Source organism: Spinacia oleracea, chromosome 5 (assembly GCF_020520425.1).
Source record: "Spinacia oleracea cultivar Varoflay chromosome 5, BTI_SOV_V1, whole genome shotgun sequence".
NCBI classification, from domain to species: domain Eukaryota; kingdom Viridiplantae; phylum Streptophyta; class Magnoliopsida; order Caryophyllales; family Amaranthaceae; genus Spinacia; species Spinacia oleracea.
The window spans coordinates 66,475,243-66,497,647 of NC_079491.1; the positions used below are offsets into that span (position 1 = coordinate 66,475,243).

Here is a 22,405-nt window from a genome sequence, read left to right on the forward strand (position 1 = left end):
CTTATGAAATCAATTACCCTACCCATGACCTAGAGTTAGTTGTTATTTATTCACTTTGAATGATTTGGAGACATTATCCTTATGGGGCAACATTTGAGATCCTTACCATAAAAGTCTGAAGCTTTGGCAAAAAGGGTCTAGTGATTCGCTGAAGTAGAAATATCCAAAGTCATTCCCTGATGTTAGTGTAGACACCTACTTTTGTCCCCGTTCCCGCAAGGGAAAGGTTCGATGATGAGAACATAAATATCCACTTGACAACGCATCTCCTATAAAATGAACGAATCTCAATTCCCCTTTTCATTTCACCCGAAACCTGCTATTTATGGAAACCTGCTAAAAATAGTAATTGCCGTAAAAGGTAGCTTCTAAAAGTGGAAAATCATAAAGGATAGAAACCTGTCAGAATTAGGTGTTGCATTCCAACATAAATCCTAAATGAGATAGAAAACCGCGAGAATCCTATTCCTAATAGGATTCGGAAATAAGAGTTACGTATTAATTAAAATCCTAACGAGCCTAGAGTTCGTAACGGGCCCAGACGCATTTCGTCATAAAATTGATACGCGCTAAAAGACTCGAATTAATCTCAAACTCTACGGATTTCAGGAATCCGAATCTGACTAAAGAAAACAGCCCAGACCCTATTTTCAACGCCTGGCTCTGGGCGCCGAAGATGCCTGGGCGCTGAAAACACCTGGGTACGTGTTTTTTCCTAATTCTTTGTGGATTAGAACTCTGCAATTCTATCTTTCCACGAACTCTTCCCTATAAATAGGCCCCTAAATTCGACGTGAAAAAAAGACACAACAACACATAATTATATTCTGAGTATTGACTCTAAACCCCTTAGCCTAAGCCTCTCGCTGCGAAATTTTTCACGCGTTCTGTCGCAATCGATCCATAAATCGAACAGAACGTATCCTGTCACATAATTGAGATTCGTTAAATAAAAAGGAGATATAGCAAAGTCAAAGTGGTTAGTTTTCTGAGAACCGTGACGCACCTCTCAAGGGTGCGTCTTAATGTGTCCCTTTTCGATGATTTAACTGCTTTCCTCGCCCTTTTTATGAACTGTTAAACTAACCTAATCTGATTGTTCTATCACGCCTAACAAATATAATAATTTTGGGAAATCGGATTATCATGCTAGGTCCCTTAATGCTATTTAAATCAGATAATCGCGATCGAATTAGTATTATATGTTCCATATTGCTAAAATCAACTCAGATTAGTTTAATAGCTAACGCATGTCCCTTCAATTATTTATGCTGAGCTAGTAAGGATATCCTGCTTCTGGAGTTATCGACGAGCGAAGTACTCCTCTCGGTAGTTACAGTCCCCCGAACCCTCAATCTCTACCTTGCGGGTGTATATTGAGAGATCCCCACACCAGGGATCATAAGGGAACCTACGGCCGTCGTGGTCAAACATAATTGCACTCCCTTTATGTCACGATAACCGGGTTTTGTCAGTTTTTCTCATTGTCGTTAAAAACTGAATGGCGACTCCTATATTACTAGTCAATTGGGTGTATACTCACAGGAAATCCAATTACACTTGATTGAATAAAAAGAATCGTCACACCCACGAGGGACGAGGTCACGCATTAGCCTCGCGCTTTTTCGACCCCTTCACAGTGGCGACTCCACTGGGGATAGTGAAGGAAATACTCGTGCTTGTAGGTAATCAAAATAGCCGAAGGGTGAAACGATCCTACCGCGCGTTTATTTCCCCATCAAGTTGGGACGACCTGAAAATCAGCATATTAATGTGAACGGGCAGAACCGCATAACGAATCTCGGCTCCCTCAGGAGTTGGGACTAAGGATACCTTTTTTCGCCAATTGGGGGGGTGCATACGCCGCGCATGTTTCCCACTCGGTACTTGTGCAGGTAGTACACCTATCCCGAACCCAATCGCTCGCCCATTAGGTCCCTCTCGCCTGCATGCCCCCTTGGCTTGCACTTGCGGGTTGGCCTCTTGAGCGAAATTCGTCTGTTGAAGACACTACCTCGACCGGGGCATGTGTTGGATCTACGATAGAAGCGGTACCAAGCCAGGCGCAAATAAACTACCCATAGAAGCCTATCATAAACTACGTTGCATATTTAATTTTCAAATCCATGTTTGTAATGTAGTTATGTGTAGCGAAATATGTGATTGTGTGTGACAAACTATCCTAGAAAACCAACGACCTTAAAAACTGCCCAAACATTCATAGACTAATTTGCCAAAGAGTTATACCGAAACACGTGTTCCGCAAACCCGAATGATCGCCACAGAAATAAGCGACGCTCGGGATGGCCTGTAACGAATCCCACAAACGCTGCCACGCGTAAAGGACGTTATTAGGCAAGCACGCAAGTCGAAGTCGCATAAACAGAAGACAGAAAACGAGAACCGGCCAGGGACGCATTTTCAACGCCCCTGGCTGGGCGCCAGAATTTCTGACGCCCCTAGCTGGGCGCTGAAGTTGCTGCTTGGCCTTCTGGTCAGGCGCAGCAGCCTCGGTGCCCGAGCGAAAGGAAAATACGTAGCGCAAAAAATGTTCATCAAAAGAATTTCTACGAGGGCGTAAGAAAAGCACTCGATTTCAAAAAGCGACTCGTGAAAAATTAATAACTCTTTCTGTCGTTGTTGGGCCTCCTACGACGGCAATGCTCGGCACCAAAACCGAACATGCTAACAACTATGAATGTCACACGGGCAAGTGTTTCGAAAATCCAAGGAATGACCAAAATAAAAAAACCAAAAAGTGTACCGACAGAAGAAAGAGCGAAAAACCAATTTAGAGAGTCGAAGTCTAGACTAGGTAATGCTTGAAACTTTGGGAACCTAAACTTTAGCTTATCTTATGCCTAGGACTGGTCCTGCCACTTGGTGCCGATCAGGGAATCAACGGTTAGTGCGTCTCGAAAATACATCGCCAACACCGGGTTTAGTAACTCCAAGCTCCGTCCGTCGTCCCTCGTTTCAAGGATCTCCGCTTCCCCAAACTCGATTCGCACCTTCAAACATGTCCATCGAAGATTTGCGAGACCAGATGGTCCAAATGACCCAACTTATGGGCCAACTGAAAATGGAAAATGAAGCTTTAGCGGCTGCGCAAGCCAAAAATGACCTCGATAACGAGAAGAGGATTGAAAAAATGGTCCTACAACAAACCATGGGGAGCAAATACTTCTCCCTTGATCCTGAACCTTTTCCTGGCAAATTACCAGAAAAGTTCAGTTCATCTGACTTACCAAAGTTCAAGGCCACGGACAACCCCCGTGATCATCTACTGAGCTTTGTGAATACCATGAACTTGAAAGGCGTGGACAAGTCCATGTACTTACCCGCCTTTCCTTTGTCCTTGGAACCTGTGCTGCTTAAATGGTACTATCACCAGGACCCTAAGCTCTTCCCCACTTGGGAAGACTTTGTCAATGTCTTCATCAAGCAATACTCGTCGAACATGGATTTCCAAGTCACCATGCGCGAGCTGGAAGTTCTCTTCCAAAAGAAAAATGAGGGTTTCACAACCTACTTTGCTAGATGGAGGGACCAGGCGGCCCAGCTAATCAATAGGCCTCCCGAAACATAATTGGTCCAAAAATTCATTGACAACCTGGACCCGGCTTACAGACAACACCTTAGGTACCTGGGACTCGACACTTTCAAAAGAGTTTATGATGTGGGAATAAAGATCGAGGACGACCTCGCCAAAACCATACAGAGAAAACCCACATATAAGACCAACACCTATAATCGGGGTAACACATCCCAAGCCCAAGAAGTCCATGCTGTAGAAGAGGCTCCCGCCCGACGAAACCCTGTAAGATGTGTCTGAGACCGAAAGTTTGCCCCACTCGGGTCAACTTTGGTACAAGCCTTTGAAAGACTAACCAATCAAGGAAAGTTGAGACCTATAGGTCCCACCCGTGACCCTCCTGTCAAAAAAAAATATTGGGTCGAAGGTACTTACTGCAAATTCCATCAAGGAAATGGGCATGACACTGAAAATTGCTGGAGTCTAAAACATACGATCCAGGACGTGATAGAGGATGAAGTGATACCTCTCCCTAACGTTGGCAAACCCAACAACAACAAGAGCCCACTCGGCTCTTGTCACATCTCTCTCGACCAACTAGAGAATTTCGACCCCACGGTGTATATTACACCTCAAGGCGCACCACTCGTTGTGGTCCCTATGGATCGAATCGAGAGGGAAGTGTGCGGTGTGTGGAACGATGATGCTGAAGATATTTACCTATCTCAAGTCTCGGGCCAGGACTTCTTCACTGAAACTTGGCCCGGGTATGCTCTCATTGACACCACCACTCAGGAGCCCGAGGTCGACAACCTCACCCGATCTGGAAGGATATACCAACCGGATATTCACCCGCCTCCTATGGACGACATCCCGGTTAGGCAAACTCCTGAGAATGGACGGCACGCCACCGTCGCGGAAGTCATTGAAAATCCTCTCCTGAAACAACTAAAAAGAACCAAGGCTGAGATTACCATCTGGGATCTTATGTGTACTTCAAAGGAACATCGCGAAAAGCTTATTCGCTTACTTGACCTCATCTCAGTACCTACAGATATCACACCTGACTCATTGGTTAGCCATGTCACGAGAGATGCCGGAGAAAAGGCCATAGTTTTCACTGATAAAGACTTACCCAAAGAGGGGGGTGCTCACAATAAAGCCCTTTACCTAGTGGTTGGATGCAAAGGACAAAACATCCCCCTAGTGCTCGTAGATAATGGTTCGGCGGTTAATGTCTGCCCATTGCGAACCGCCCATTGCTTGGGGCTAGGAAGCGATGACTTCCAAACCTCCACGCAAGGGGTCCGAGCTTATGATAACTCCCGAAGGCCTGTATTGGGGAAAATCAACCTTACAATACAAACCGGGCCTGTGGCACGCACCACGGAGTTTCAGATAATCGACATCAAACCCACTTTCAACCTCCTCTTGGGGCGACCTTGGCTCCATGACTTAGGAGGTGTGGCTTCTACCTTGCACCAAATGGTTAAACTTAACCATTACGGGGTAATACTAGAAATCCGCGCCCCTCCTCTCGACGCCAGTTGTACTATGGTTGGAACGGCTGAAACTACAGACGACCTTTATGGGTTTCAAATGGAAGAAACAATCCAGTTCATCGAAGATTATGATCCAGCATTCCTAGACCCGCATGCATCCCGGGTCATCCCTAGAATGCTGTTAGCTCAAGGCTATTTCCCAGGAACCCCATTGGGCATAAGGAAGAAGGAATGCACATTCCATCCTTTTCCCGACAAATCTACTCCCTTTGGCTTAGGTTATGAACCAACGGAGGAAGATATTGCTGACCTCCTATCTAGGCTACGCCTTTACAAAACCTAACAGACCACCCTCCTTCCCCCGTATCAAAGGACCCTTAACGGGATGTTCGTTCGGGAAGGAGAAGAACACCCATGCTGTGATTTCCCTGAACCCTTCGTTCAGGATGGCTTGCTAAAACCTGGATTTGAAATTTTCCATGACTGCCACACCTTGGATGAGGCACCCCACCTCGCCAAGGCTAAAACAGCTGAAATATTGGACAACCAGGCTCTATGGACATTGTTTAACGAATCGAGGCCTATGGAGAACGAGACTGTGATGACTACCCTAGCTTTACAAGATGAAGGTTTCGATCCAACCCGGTTAATCTCTCCTGCATCAACATTAGAAGAGGTCGAGAACGGATGGGTGAAGACATATCAGTGGGTCAACGCAAAAGGAATGGAATTCAAGATGAGTACCGGTGAAGGACCGAAGTTTTATAAGACTAAACCCCAGGCTTGAGCCACATAGAGCACCATTAGTAAAAAGCGCCTACTAGTTCTTTAGATTGATAGAAAAAATAATAGAGACTTTAGATGGTCCAAAGGCCCTTTAGAATATGGGTCAGTTTTATTTCAGTGTGTTTTCCTTACTTTCCGAATCAATAAAGGCGTAATATTTCTCCTAAAAAAAAAATTTATTCTAACACTAAATAAACACCAAATGTACTTGCAAAATACAAAAATAAAGAGGCGGCCCACTATAGGCCCAACAAACAAAGCCCACTCGGTTTTGAAATAGTGCCATGGGAATCAATTCCCGAAACCCACAAAATAAACCACACTATCCCATCCCCAAAACCTAAAAAGCCAACCAGTGTCATCATAAGAGCCAATACATGCAACCCAAAATCAAAGGAAATCAAAAATTTAAAACAATGCAAATGTTACCAAAAAACAGATTCATAAAACATAGATTCCATCATACCCTTCACTAACAACCCACCTCCAAAGCCTACACAAAGATCTTCATAAATTCCGCACCCTAACTCTATTTTCAAAACTGTTTTGAGTCACCAATAGAAAAAATTAATCTGGACAAAAATGCGTTTCACGCTAACAGTAAAAAAAGCCTCCAAAATAGCCTCAAAATTAACTTTAAATACGAAGCAAAATATCAAGGCACAAAAAAAAAAAAAAAGAAATAGAAATAAACGCAAGAACATGTGAAGCAAAGCGTCAAAAATTGACCGCCCAAGTCATTTTCAGCGCCCAGGGATGGGCGCCGAAATTTCTGACGCCCCAGCCTGGGCGTTGAAACTCTCTGCCTGCCAAAAGTTTTCTTTTTCGAAAGTGCTCGTCATTTTATCCGCACACAACGGAAAAATAACGAACACTTGGGGGGTACAGTACGTATCCAAATAGGTTTACCAAGAATATAGCTATACAAATTAGTCGAATTTCACGCAACCTATGGCAAACAAAAAACGGCAGATGAAAATAAATACTTCACTCATTTGACCAATTAAGTAATATGTTTCCACTTCAGGACATATCTACCGAAATCCGGCATACTAGAACTTATTCAAAAGCTAGAACTACGCACGACCTGATTCTGACAAGATACGTAGGCAATCCTTACCAAGGATTCGGTCCAAATAAAAAATATATTCTTTGTGCAAAAAAGTGTTAGACGTATAAAATACATAAAAAAGAGGAGAAACAAAAAAAAATGAAAACTAAAAATACGCCTTTATTAAAATATAATAAGAAGGAAAATAAAGTGCTAGGAATAAAAAAACAAACACAACTGAAATAAATAAAGGGCACCTACACCCTAGCAAGAACTACACTACTCTAGTTCTTCTGGATCATCAAATAAAGTCTTGTAGAAGGAAATATTCGCAGGATCCACTCCCACAGTCCTCTGCGCTGCCCCAATGTCAATCTCCATAAGAACCGGCTCCTGGACACTAACTTCCAAAGATGCCAAGGCTTCAGAAACATTCTCAGTTATAGCCCGCTCAGCCTCAAGGGCACAAACAATGGTGGGAGAAGGATTATTATCATCAACTAGACTAGTCACTGTTTCTACAGGCGGCTGAGCCTTCCTAACCCATACATTGTTCCGGCGACGATTTCCGCGAGAGCTTGCATTTCTTTTGACAACAGCAGGCCCCTTCATGTTAGGCATCCTTTTAGGCCTGAAACTGGAACGGGGAGGAACTTCCTTTCGCTTTCGATCAGGACGAGCTTTCACAGTCTTAAAACTATAGGTACGAGGTTTGGCAGAATCAGGACCCTCATACTTAACACGAATACGAGGTATCAAAAGCTCAGCCGGCTCCCCATTACGAGCCTCGGTCCTCACATCTTTGTCATCGGAGCTCATCCACAACTTGTAATTTTCAGAAAGACCCACAAAGCCATTTGTAGCTACGGCCCAACGCGGGAGATCATCATAATACTTAGCCCACGCTAAGACCCGTGTTTGTGAAAAGGCCGCTACCTTAGGTGGTTCCGTATCAGAAAAGGGGATAGTCTGCCTTAAACCATATTGACGCATGACTCGGTAAGGGAAAATATAAATGGGACGAGATAGCCCCAACAAAGAAACATAAACCGATACATCAGAACCCCCTGTCATAGTAGTCAAACCCCACCATGGTACCACCCACTTAATAGAACAAATGCCATAAGTAAAAAAGGAGGTCCATTCGGCCTCGTCCTGGCCTTGGTGCAAGTATTTTCGGTTACCCAAAGCTATAGGGCGATAATGTTTAGGATCGACAGGAGCTTCCAAAAGTCTAAGCCGTTCCGCAAGCCAAATCTGCAAAAACAGGTACGATCAAATCAAAAGAATGAAAAGAAAGAAAAAATGGTTCATGGAGCGCAGTTTCAACGCCCAGGACCAGGCGCCAAAAATTCCAGCGCCCATCCCTGGGCGCTGAAACTCAGCCCCAGGCAAAAAGAAATATATATGCAAAAGGGACGTGTATGCGCGCAAAGAAAAATCGATTACCTGCAGTAATAGGGGGCTTCCCTTAAAATGTTCGGATTTGGCATCCTTCTTCAGCTCATCCGCACTCAGCAAAGTCTCGGCAACAACCAACGGCATGATAGAATAGCAACTTTCCATCTGGCTAATCAAGGGGATCAACCTTATGTCACCAAACTCACCATTATTATTCGACAGCAAATAATGATTCAACAAGCAAAATACAAGGGCTCGAATGTTCAATTTTTGTTCGGTCATATTCTTACTAGGCCTAAAGTGATGTTTTACAAGTTTCGCCAAGTTAACCTTATCATCTACAACAATTTCAGCAAACATGTTATCATCTAGCCCTAGGAAAGCCCTTATGGTTGTTTTACCCTCTTCAATAGTGCCAGGGGTAACAGGAGTAGCATTAGTAGGATAACCAAGGATCGCAGCAAATTCATCAGGCAAAGGACATATTTCATTGCCCCGAAAGGCAAAAACATGATGATCGGAGTCCCAAAAGCTTAGGGCAGCATGCAGAAAGTTATAATCAATATTAATTTGTTGTAAACCTAAAAGTGCCTCTAAGTGGTATTCTTTTAACAAAGCTTTTTCTGTGGGAGTAAGCGCCCGCAGCCAACGCCTAACAGTCCGTTGGAGTGAGAAAGTAGGGATCGACATGGCAAAAGCAGTGAGTAATTAGAGCACAGCAAAAGAAGAGAAAGAATTTGAGAGTGGTGGAAAATAAGGACGTATCTAGCCCCTATATATAGCTGAACGCACCCAATGACATCCTGATCCCATTCGGAAATGTGTTAGGAAATCCGAAAATCAAATATTACCAGGAAAGGACAATCAGCGCCCACGCCTGGGCGCCGAAATGTTTAACGCCTGAACTGGGGCGCCGAAAATGCAGCCCAAGGCCCAGATTTCACAAAACACGGAACAGGAAAGGACTTAAGACCGTGTTGCTAAACACGAGGCCCTATTGCAAGTAAGATCAAGCCCAAAGCACCTTTAGCTCCCAAATAAGCAAAAAATATAACATTAAAACTTGGTTGAAACTTAGACTCGTCTCAGAAAATGCTCAATGTACACTTTTCAAAAAAAAGCAAGTTAAATATCATGGTCATTCTTCGAAACACCAAAAATATGTGTCGTCAAGTCATTGGTTTTCCAAATAAAAAATGTCTGTCTGTCAAAGGGTTAATCCGGGCCAAGCAAAAACCGGATGTCGCCTGAAAACTAAAGTCGCACTTCACGGCTTCGCTAAAGTAGCACACTACTATAGGAGGTCGCTCGCACATACGAGCATGACCCCAAACATGATTACAAGATGCAAAAAAACAACCGACGAGCCCCAGTGCTTGGGGGCTCGCGAAAAAATAGACTCCAACGAGGAGCGCGCGATCAAAATCACATTCCCAGACTGCGCCATACACCATATCATGTTTGGATATCTCAAAAAAGAACAACAAATAGGTTCGACCTCATCGAAAGGACGTCACTGACGCTTGTGCACGGTCCTCTGATCAAAGACCAAGTCGAGCCGTAAAGACTATCTCAAAATCACGAAAACGGACAGTCGCAAGACAAAAATCCGTCTGAACACGTTGTCAGCCCACGTTCAGGTTACAACTAAATTCGAGCACCCCTCGAAAGAATTCGCTCTTGCAAGCATGAATAAAAGAAATTCTCAAAAGAAATCACAAAGAACCAAAGAAATAGGAACTTGCCCATCTTCAGTCGGCAAGATCGCGTCACAAACCACGCGAGTTCCCAAATCGAAAAGAAAACGAATTCAGGGACGTCCACCCTCAGCGGACAGGGCTCGCCCACCCTCAGCGGGCGGGGTCTGCGTCACTAGCCGTGCAGGTCCTCAGTTTTCGACAAAATAAAGTCTTCAAATTTAAAATAGGCTCCCCATCTTCAGCCGGCGGGGTCTACGGCGCAAACCACGTAGGTCCTTATTTTCAAAAAAAACAAACAACAAAATAAAATTTCAAAACAGATTCGTCCACTTCTATCGGACGGGGCGTCCACCCTCAGCGGACAGGTTCTCCATCTTCAGCCGGCGGGGTCTACGTCACAAACCGCGTAGGTCCTTATTTTCAAAACATCAAAACAGATTCGTCCACTTCTATCTGACGGGGCGTCCACCCTCAGCGGACAGGCTCGCCCACCTTCAGCGGGCGGGGTCTGTGTCACTAACCGCGCAGGTCCTTAGTCGCTGCAGCGATTATTTTTTTCGGTTTTCCCTTTTTCCAAAAATTAAAGGATTGGTTTTCCGTTTTTCCAAAAAAGAACGATGTTCTGGATTTTCCTTTGTTTTACGTCCTATAAAAACAAGGGGGTTTTCTCGTTTAGCTAGCCCTGAAAATGAGAATCTTTTAAAAAACGTTTTACCTCGTGATTGGGCTTGGCCAGGCCCAATTACACTTTATAGCTTTGATTTCGAAAAACTCTGTAGCTACTCCCAATGACAAAGTGAGGGAATTTCTACGCACCTTTAGATTCTTCCAATGACAAAGTGAGGAAGTTTCTATACTATCAGTTGACAAATCCCAATGACACGTGAGGGATATGTCGACACTTCAAGTGATGACCCTTAAGTCAAATGTTATCACTCGGGGGCTCGTGAGATCCTCGCAAAACAGGTCACATACACCATGGCTTGTGTGACGCACTCCGTCTAATACTTTGACCATCGTCTTACTCCAAGACTCAGTCAAAGTGGGGGCTAACTGTAGACACCTACTTTTGTCCCCGTTCCCGCAAGGGAAAGGTTCGATGATGAGAACATAAATCTCCACTTGACAACGCATCTCCTATAAAATGAACGAATCTCAATTCCCCTTAACATTTCACCCGAAACCTGCTATTTATGGAAACCTGCTAAAAATAGTAATTGCCGTAAAAGGTAGCTTCTAAAAGTGGAAAATCATAAAGGATAGAAACCTGTCAGAATTAGGTGTTGCATTCCAACATAAATCCTAAATGAGATAGAAAACCGCGAGAATCCTATTCCTAATAGGATTCGGAAATAAGAGTTACGTATTAATTAAAATCCTAACGAGCCTAGAGTTCGTAACGGGCCTAGACGCATTCCGTCATAAAATTGATACGCGCTAAAAGACTCGAATTAATCTCAAACTCTACGGATTTCAGGAATCCGAATCTGACTAAAGAAAACAGCCCAGACCCTATTTTCAACGCCTGGCTCTGGGCGCCGAAATCTTCGGCGCCCAGGCCTGGGCGCTGAAAATACCTGGGTACGTGTTTTTTCCTAATTATTTGTGGATTAGAACTCTGCAATTCTATCTTTCCACGAACTCTTCCCTATTAATAGGCCCCTAAATTCGACGTGAAAAAAAGACACAACAACACATAATTATATTCTGAGTATTGACTCTAAACCCCTTAGCCTAAGCCTCTCGCTGCGAAATTGTTCACGCGTTCTGTCGCAATCGATCCATAAATCGAACAGAACGTATCCTGTCCCATAATTGAGATTCGTTAAATAAAAAGGAGAAATAGCAAAGTCAAAGTGGTTAGTTTTCTGAGAACCGTGACGCACCTCTCAAGGGTGCGTCGTAATGTGTCCCTTTTCGATGATTTAACTGCTTTCCTCGCCCTTTTTATGAACTGTTAAACTAACCTAATCCGATTGTTCTATCACGCCTAACAAATATAATATTTTTGGGAAATTGGATTATCATGCTAGGTCCCTTAATGCTATTTAAATCAGATAATCGCGATCGAATTAGTATTATATGTTGCATATTGCTAAAATCAACTCAGATTAGTTTAATAGTTAACGCATGTCTCTTCAATTATTTATGCTGAGCTAGTAAGGATATCCTGCCTCTGGAGTTATCGACGAGCGAAGTACTCCTCTCGCTAGTTACAGTCCCCCGAACCCTCAATCTCTACCTTGCGGGTGTATATTGAGAGATCCCCACACCAGGGATCACAAGGGAACCTACGGCCGTCGTGGTCAAACATAATTGCACTCCCTTTATGTCACGATAACCGGGTTTTGTCAGTTTTTCTCATTGTCGTTAAAAACTGAATGACGACTCCTATATTACTAGTCAATTGGGTGTATACTCACAGGAAATCCAATTACACTTGATTGAATAAAAAGAATCGTCACACCCACGAGGGACGAGGTCACGCATTAGCCTCGCGCTTTTTCGACCCCCTCACAGTGAGTTACGAGGGCGTAACTCGTTTTCTTTAAGGGGGGTAGAATGCGATAGAAATTCGCGCTTTTGACCTATTTTTATGCATTTTATGCTTATTTTTAGCAAGTTATACATGTTGATGCAAGTAAATAGATTCTCCGCATAAGAAAATGTGTTCGTGAATATTATAAGTAACTCTTAGTTGACAAAAGAATGGACAAGAGTGGCACAAAGTACTTCTCCAATACGAATAAGTTGAAAAGTTTGGAAAGATATGTGAATTTTCGTGTCAAGTTTCAGGACGAAACTTCTTTTAAGAGTTGTAGATTGTAATCCCCCGTAATTTTATACATTTTATTTATATATTTTAACGTTTATTTAATATATTTAAATAAGAATTTATGAATTTTAGAAATAAATATATAATTAACGTATATTTATTTATTACATTTTTAATATTTTGAATGATTTACGAAATCAAAAATAATTTTAGAATTTTAAGTTGAAAAGAATTTGAATTACGAAAATCGAATGAATTTAGAAAACGAGCCTATTCAGTTTTGGATTCGAATCATAAAAGCTAAATCCTAATTCTAGCCCACTTGGGAAAGCCCAAACATTAAAACTCAAAACTCAAACCCCCCCCCCCCCCCTTTTCTACTTCACGTAAAAATCAAAACCTCATCTTGTTCCCAAACTCACGTGAATTTCAAAACCCTCAAGAACTCCATTCTCTCTCCACGTCGTTGTCCTCGTTGTTGCCCAGCCACCGGACCACCACCGCTCCCGCCGGTAAGCCGTGTTCTCTCCTTCGTCCTCTTCCTCTTCATTGAGTTCCTTCTATCTTGCTCCCCTTTTCTCATAGTCTCGTCGTTCTTGCTTCCCCTCTGCCTTGTCGGTTTCGCACGCAACGGCAGCAGTCACAAGCATCCTCGCCGCCGTCCACCACCTCGTCGCAGCCCCGCCGTCTAGCACGGTAACATCCCCTTCTCCTTATCCTCTTTCTTCTTCTTTCTTTCTTTCCCCTTCGTGTTCTTTTCTCTTTAATTTTCGTGGCTGACCTTCACTTATTCGCGCAGCCACCACCAAGTCGCACCACCGTGTGCCGCCGTCCTTGCCCCTGCCGCCGACAATCTATCTCTCCTTCATTACTTGGTTATTTCTTGAACTCTAAGCAATTGAATTAAATTTTCTAATTTAAATGCTTTAATTATGATGATTAATTCTAATTATGTTCTTGAATTAAATTTATAATCTTTATGGTTTGAATATGATTTTCAGATTTGTTGTTGATATTATAAACTAATTACTTTCAGTTTTGGTTGATTATAATATATGTTAAAAATCATGTTTTATTAATTCGAATTATGTTTTTTTGAATTAAAGTTATAGTTTTTATGATTTAAATTATAGATTTCAGATTATACGAATTATATAATAAAGTTACTAATTTTCAGAATATATTATATTGGTTAAATTAGTGCCTTTAAGTAGTAAAGTGTGACTTTTGAGGTTTTAATGGCTTTAAATCATACTAGAACGATTATATATTATTAAAGTTATTATTTTTATGATTTTAAAGATGTTGAATATATTTTGAGCAAGTTTAATTATTTTAGATTGCTGGAAATTTAAAAAGGAAAGTTTACGGGAGTTTAAGATTTGGGATCCTTAATATAATAATTATTATGCTTGGAGGTTAATTAGTTAAGTTTTGATATTGAAAATGTTCTAAATATGTTTAGGATGCATTTAGAATGCTTTATTATGGTTGCCAATGATTAGAAATTGATTGGGATTATTTGTTGGTTGTTTTAGGCGGAAAATTCTCTTTAGGAGACTTTTGAAAGTGTTAAAGTGGCCTATCAGTTTGTTTACATAAGGTACGTACATACTTGTGTGCTTGGAATGTGTGTTATCTGTTGAAACCAAGTTGAAATTTATTGATGAACCTGATTATGTCGGAATTTCATGTTTAATATTGTTGGATTGACATGTTGAACATATGTATTTCGTTACAAGGATTATAACATGTTAGTAGATGATTGATGCAAACATGTTGGATTGGGAACACTAGATTATTTTATATATATTGATTCAAATCAATTGTTCATTGTCCCCTTTTAGTTTTTCACTACTTTATGAGGGCCGTGGACCTTGTTTAGTAAGTTGAAACCTTATACCCATATAGAGGGGTTGATCAGTATTAAAGGAAAGGTTGGATTTAATTGGAATGTGTCTTGTTTGATACCTTTGTGATCACTTACTTAATTCCAAGATAAAAACAGTTGTGAATAAATGAGGATTGTATGCCTTATGTGATTGTTGAGTCATAACAGGGTGTCAATTTGTAAATCATGTAAAGTGAAACTGAGTAGCAATAGCTTTAGACTGTGCACGTCTAAAGTGACGGACAAACAGGAGTTGGGGTTCATGGTGGTAGCCCATGGCCTTTATCTCGGACCGGATTGATCACCGTGTCCTATTTTTATTCAAACGTTCCTCGATATCGCAAGTCACTGAGGTTACGGAGTCGCGCCCGTGCCTCGTCTTCCTTAGTGAAGCTTCTAGCTAGAAAACTCGGTCCATTGCCTATTTCAATTAAAATAATATTATTGTTATAAAAGTCTAGTCCAGTCTAGCCTAGTCTAGCCAAGTGTGGTCGTCAACTTATCATGTTTTGCCTACCCTTACTTATGTTTAATAGTATCATGTTAGGATTGTTATTGTTTTAGTATGTAGTACTCAGCCTTGCTGATTACGTGCTTTGTTTGTGTGTGTTGATCATGGCTATACCTTATTGATCCTGTGATGACCCATCTTTGGTGAGCAGTCTCTAAGGATCAATAAGTGTTGCCCATCTACAGGTTTGAAGATGATGCATCATTGGGATCGGGATTAGAGAGCTTGTATTTAGATTTGTTTTGTTAAGCGATTTGGTTTGTTAATTTGGACTTGAAATTTGTCGTACTGTTCGTGTTTCCTTAATTCCGTTAATTGGTTTTTGGGACTTAATATGTAATCGATTATTTATAAACCTAAAAGTTAGTTTTATGTTTTCCGCTGCAAAATTCTGAATAAGCCGTTACGTTTTTACACGGGCGATAATGCCTTGATAATTCTCTACGTTTTATGTTAAAAAGTTATTTTAGAAAAGAGAGAATTGTCGGGGTGTCACACCTTCTTTACAGCTGCCACGTTTTAGTGAGGTGGTTACCAAAAAGCTTGCACGCAAGGTCCGTGGGTTCATTGATGTTTACATTATCTTCTATTTTTTTGTTAAAATGTAAAAACTTATCAACAATCAGTCACACCAAACAGCCCCATAGGAGAGGTATACAGAACAAACCTGGTTGCATATAATCGAGGCGAAAGGTGATGAACAGTTTTTGGTATTTGCAGGTTTATAGAGAAAAGTCTGGTCCTATGGCTGCATTTATCAAGCACAAAACAGAACAACAACCTTCAGAAAATCATCATGTGAAGCAACTTCCAGAAAGGCAACCTCCAGAATTGCAACTCTCAGAAGAACAATGTACGGAAAGGCAACAACGCTCACTGCCATTTGAAAAGAACTTGCAAAACCCTGTTGATCAAAATGCAGTCAATCCAATGAGTAGGGTTCAACAAAGAAGTCAGCAACATAGAAACAACCAACCTGAAAAACAAGCTGTCTGGTTACAGAAGAAGCAACAACAAAAGGCATATTTTCGTCCAGGGTCACTGTCTGCATTCCGTGAGTTTCGGAAAAAACAATCAGGATATGTGATTCCCGACTATGAAGTAGAAAATCTTTCCAACCATGAAGTGGCATATGAATGTGAGGTTACATCCACTACTACAAATGGACAAGGGCTTGAGATTGAACCACAACTTAAGGATGCTGAAAATGTAGTAATGGATGATAGGACGGGAGCTTTACGTGAAAATGAATCTCAACAAAGAATTGAAATCCCCATTGAAGGTATGATTAAGTTTATGTTTATATATATATATATATATATATATATATATATATAGTAGCTTGTAACTTTGTCATTTATAGCTACTGCATTGTCCTATATCCTTGTAACTTTTTCATTGTTACTATTTCCTTTTGTCCTTGTATTAGCTCCTACAATCAAGAAGCGTCGTGGGCCGACAAAATTGGTGAAGGTACATGCCCGTACAATGGAAGAGCGCCCTTACCTTATTCTGAATAAGTTTGGGCAGCCGGTAGGGCCTGATGATGAGATTGTTGAAGAATTCACTCGTTTCTTGGGGACTGTGGCTAAAAATTCTGAGCTTACCCCTCTTAAGTTTGTTAATTGGCCAAGTCTTCCCACACATGATAAAATATGGGATTATGTTCAGGTTTTTCTATCACTATCTCTGAAATGATAAATGCATCTATTCTTGTTAAGTAGTAGGTCTGAAGTTCTATCTACTTAATTAACGTATACTTTTCTTGTTTTGGAGAAATACTTGGTGCCTGAAGAAGGAAGAAAGTGGGTAATGGAGACGGTTGGCGTATCCATAAATGTAGAATAAAACAGAAATATTATTATCCATTTGATACTGATGAAGAAAGACTGAAAGAGCCTCCGAAGACAATGCCAAAGACTCATTTTGAAGATCTCTTGAACTATTGGAATTTAACCACAACGAAGGTATTGCTGATTATTACTGAATTATTTTCTGAATTATAATATACATTATTTCCTCTTTTGAAAGTTTCTGATCAGTGGTGTAACACCCTAATAATTCCTTGCTTTTTATAAAACATTTTCCAACTTAAAACAAAGGAATTACCAAGATATTACCACCACCGTGATAACGACTAAGGTTATTTACCAGAATTACGCAGCGTAATTAACTAACTTTCAAAACATATTAAATAAATAGTTAATGGTAATTAAAACAAGTTGGAACCGTTGAGGCCCAAACTAAAACAAACCGTTTGAAATCCATTAACTGAAATAGTAGTATTAGTCATGACTATAAATAAAGGAAATAGAGTTTATAAATTACGGAAGATTAACTCTCAACACGAATCCCATGATAACTTCTCCCGCAAGTTATCTCTACGAACCTACTTTATTCATAATCTACTCCCCAACAACGCAAATGCAATTGATGGATCATCATAGGGTCATTAAGGCGAGGGCCATGACCAGAAGACATGAAGCACGAAGTCAGCAAAAGCTGAGTACGAACAAGCTAGAATAACATTCTATCCTAACATGCTTCACTCGACAATTAAATAGTCAACACGCAAAAGCCATAAAATAAACAAGTAAACATGGAGACAAGACTCGACACGAGACACGATTCTTGACTCACAGTTTAATAAAAAGTAGCTTCGAACGGGTAAGGTAAAGTATCCTCAAAAGGAAAGAAAGGGTGATAGGAGCCAACCATACACGAAAATAAGTCGGGCTACAACGGACAGTCGGGCCATACCGACAGGAATTCCAATGCACAACGGCATAAAAGAGAATGAAACAACATCTTGTATCATTCTAGGAGTACAAGTTTTCCGGCAAGACTCCCCCCATTGTTCATACTCAAGCACTAGTAGAAAAAACCCTTATTGCAGCGGGCTTTTAGACCCCTGTTGCAGCGTACATCGTATGCTGCAACTGGGGGGCCTGCAACAAGTCTGAACTTGTTGCAGCGTACAATGTTCGCTGCGAAAAGTACTTTTTTGCAGCGTATGTATACATGTACGCTGCAACAAGTGCCAAAATTTTCGCCAAAATCTTGACTTGTTGCAGCGTACAAATTCGTGTACGCTGCAAAAGACCCCACCTGTTGCAGGGTACATCTATTTGTACGCTGCAACAAGTCTAAAATTTTGCCAAAATTTACACCCTTGTTGCAGCGTACATATATATATGTACGCTGCAAAAAAACACTTTTGGCGGGAAAATTTTAATCTTATTTAGGGATGATTGCCTAGCACTAAATATAGAAACCTGTCACAACAATAATAATATCGCAACCTGTATAACAATTATAAAAACAATAACTGGTGTTTTGTATATTATATATCCCAAAACAAAGTGCATGTAGTACATTTAAATATATGTGTTCCAATTTCAACGTACGCATACATTTTAATATAAAAGATTGTTCTATAACATCTAAGCCAACTCGATCAAACGCGCTCAGGCCAATAATAAATACTTGCAGGTAAAAAACTTATCCCATTGCTCACGAACCACATCAATTTCCTCACTACCATAAGGCGCATTCCTCGGAGTATAGACCTTCAAAAACAAAATTTTGATGGGAGCATTAGATTAAATGTCATTTTAGTCTAAATATGACCTATAACGACCCAATGAGCCTTAAATGTGCATAATTATTTTGTAACGAGTATTGAAAACTTTAAAACTAAGCATATTAATCATGTAATAAGTTTGAAATGAGTCCTTAGGTTCTTTAGTTCAAAGTGGGGAACGAAAATGTTATTTTAGTCTAAATATGACCTATCATGACCCAATGAACCTTAAATGTGTGTAAATAGATTGGAAGGAGTCTTGGAAACTTAAAACTAAGCATATTAATCATTTAAAGGGTTTAAAACGAGTCTTTAGGTTCCTTAGTTCAAAGTTGGGGGCGAAAATGTCTCATTTTAGCCTAAATATGACCAATACAACCAAACAAGTCTCAAATGTGCATAAACCGATTGGATTGAATCTTGGAAACTTAAAACTAATCATATTAATCATGTAATAAGTTGGAAGTGAGTCCTTAGGTTCGTTAGTTCAAAATTGGGAGCGAAAATGTCATTTTAGCCTAAATATGACATATAATGGCCAAACAAGCCTCAAATGTGCATAAATAGATTGGATTGAGTCTTGGAAAGATAAAACTAATCATATAAATCTTGTAATAATTTTCAAATGAGTTCTTAGGTTCGTTAATTCAAAGTTGGGAGCGAAAATGTCATTTTATCCTAAATATGACCTATAATGGCAGAAAAAGGCTCAAATGTGCATAAATAGATTGGAATGATTCTTGGAAAGTTAAAACTAATCATATGAATCATTTAATAAGTTTGAAATGAGTTCTTAAGTTCGTTAGTTCAAAGTTGTGAGCGAAAATGTCATTTTAGCCTAAATATCACCTATAACGGCCAAACAAGTCTCAAATGTGCATAAATAGATTGGATTGAGTCTTGGAAAGTTAACACTAATCATATGAATCATGTAGTAAGTTTGAAATGAGTTTTTAGGTTCGTTAGTTCAAATTTGGGAGCGAAAATGCCTCATTTTAGCCTAAATATGACCTATAATGACCAAACAAGTCTCAAATGTGCATAAATCGATTGGATTGAATCATGGAAACATAAAACTAATCATATTAATCATATAATAAGTTGGAAGTGAGTCCTTAGGTTCGTTAGTTCAAAGTTGGGAGCGAAAATGTCATTTTAGCCTAAATATGACCTATAATGGCCAACCAAGTCTCAAATGTGTATAAATAGATTGGATTGAGTCTTGGAAAGTTAAAACTAATCATATAAATCATATAGTAAGTTTGAAATGAGTTTTTAGGTTCATTAGTTCAAAGTTGGGAGCGAAAATGTCATTTTAGCCTAAATATGACCTATAATGGCCAAACAAGTCTCAAATGTGTATAAATAAATTGGATTGTGTCTTGGAAAGTTAAAACTAATCATATAAATCATGTAGTAAGTTTGAAATGAGTTCTTAGGTTTGTTAGTTCAAAGTTGGGAGCGAAAATGTCATTTTAGCCTAAATATGACATATAATGGCCAAACAAGTCTCAAATGTGCATAAATAGATTGGATTGAGCCTTGGAAAGTTAAAACTAATGATATGAATCATGTAGTAAGTTTGAAATGAGTTCTTAGGTTCGTTAGTTCAAAGTTAGGAACAAAAATGTCATTTTAGCCTAAATATGACCTATAATGACCCAATGAGCCTTAAATGTGCATAAATAGATTGGAATGAGTATTGAAAACTTAAAACTAAGCATATTAATCATGTATTAAGTTTGAAATGGGTCCTTAGGTTCTTTAGTTCAAAGTTAGGACCGAAAATGTTATTTTAGTCTCGTTTGATCGTTATATGTCATATTTTGACTTAAATAGTCGTTTTCGCTCCCAATTCTCAACTAATTAACCAAAATAGGTATTTTAAACCATTCATATGTTTGATATACTTAGTATTAGGTTGCCAATACTCATTATCACATACTTTGGTCATGTTATGCACATTTAAACCTCGTTTGACTAAAATGGCCGTTTTCTCTCCCAACTCTCAACTAATGAACTTAGTTTTATGTTTCTAAGACTCATTCTCCCCTAATTCTAAGTAGGCAAAACATTTGAAATTAGTCACATCACATATAGAATCCAAAATGTCGATAAGCGAGCAGTACACTAAACCACATCGCCCGGTGATTTAAACACATGGATTCATTAGTGGGTCTCGTGATTGAGCAACATAACTTCATTTATCTCGTTAAATTCAATGCTCTTCTCTTCCCCTTTTTACTTCTCATGAACTACAAGCCAAAACTCTACTTCCATCAACAAAAGAGGTAAACTGATGACAGATTACTAGTCAGTGACAACATAGGTGGGATGTCAGGACTTGTTATCTTACTCTAGCTAGACACTTGACCCTTAATTTGGTTTGCTATTAATACCGCGTAATCCAACCAACTTGCTAATACTCTATATCAATGCAGCAATCAAAAATGGGGTGAAAACCGTGAAAACAATAGCACATTAATACCATAAATGGTATAGAAATCCATATAGTCTTATACTCTATATCGATGTTTCTGATTCCAGATAATAAAAATAAAACAAATTCATCACCTACATTGAATCTACAGATGAAATAGAGGTTATAATAAAGTAATGGTTGGTACCTGAAGTTTACTGATAACTTCTTGTTGTTTTCTTTCTCGCCTCGAAGCAGCATCTGATGCTCGTTTTAATTCTTCTTCAGCCTCGGACTGAACCCTTTGTATTGAAGCTTTCAGATCTGCAGCAGCCTTTTCTCGCTCTTCTCTTCTTTGGTCACGCTCTTCATCTAGCTATGTTTTCAGTTCAGCTATAGATGCCTTCTGGCTGCAACAAGCAAACCATAAAAGGTTACTTTCTGTCTTGGACAATTACTCATTTACACAGAATTGCTTAGCCCTGCTTTAGACTACAATCAACAAATTCTTCTTGCAGCAGGAGAAAATAGGAAGAGAAAGAAAAGGAGATAAAAAGAAGTTTCCCCTTGTACCTTTTCTTTGTCTAGATCTTTCCTCATTCTTCTCGTTTCACTTTCAAGTTCTTCCATTCGCTAAATAAGAAGTGCAAAAGGGAAACTAATCAGCCATGGAAAAGAAAATGTCATCTCATACACAAACAGGGACAACACCACAGCGGTCAGCACGATTCTTTGCCTTCATGTCATCAGTGACCTTTCTCGGGACTAGGAATGAAAAAAGTATGGTCACGAAAAAATTAACCGAATAATAGAAGGATTTTGAGGGGAAAAACGATAGACATCCCAACCTTTGGTTTTGAAGAGGAAGGTTTAGATCTGAGAAGAAAGGAGCAGGAGGTGGTGGGGGTGTTGCAGGAGCAGCTGGTGCAGGGGATTTAGGCGCAGCAGAGACAATAGCTTTGCTACAGAAACTCCACAGTGGTCCAAGTGGATAGAAACTCTTAACATAATCCCTCAAACCTGGTAAGTAGAGCTCCTTCAAAGCCTTGGCCCACTCCACGTGATTAAGATCCTTATTTTTGTACTCAACCAGAACCTGAGTAATTAAGAACAATGAACAATCCGAACAATCAGAAAATCCATATCAAGTACTTTTGTACAGTACAAAGCCGCAAAATTTTAAATTACAACAGTATGCGTGATGGCAAACCATCTTCTGAAGAACATCAGAGGGCCAAAAACGAACTGAC

The 22,405-nt window shown here is 40.1% G+C and overlaps 1 long non-coding RNA gene across 1 annotated transcript; it reads right to left on the reverse strand.

Moving 5' to 3' along the window:
• Positions 1-18,466: 18,466 nt before the first annotated feature.
• On the reverse strand, positions 18,467-22,244 carry LOC130460970 (uncharacterized). Its single transcript, XR_008921217.1, has 4 exons — positions 22,004-22,244; positions 21,729-21,788; positions 21,364-21,565; positions 18,467-18,722 (listed from the first exon to the last, which is right to left on the reverse strand). It is a non-coding gene; the product is annotated as an uncharacterized lncRNA (long non-coding RNA).
• Positions 22,245-22,405: the final 161 nt, after the last annotated feature.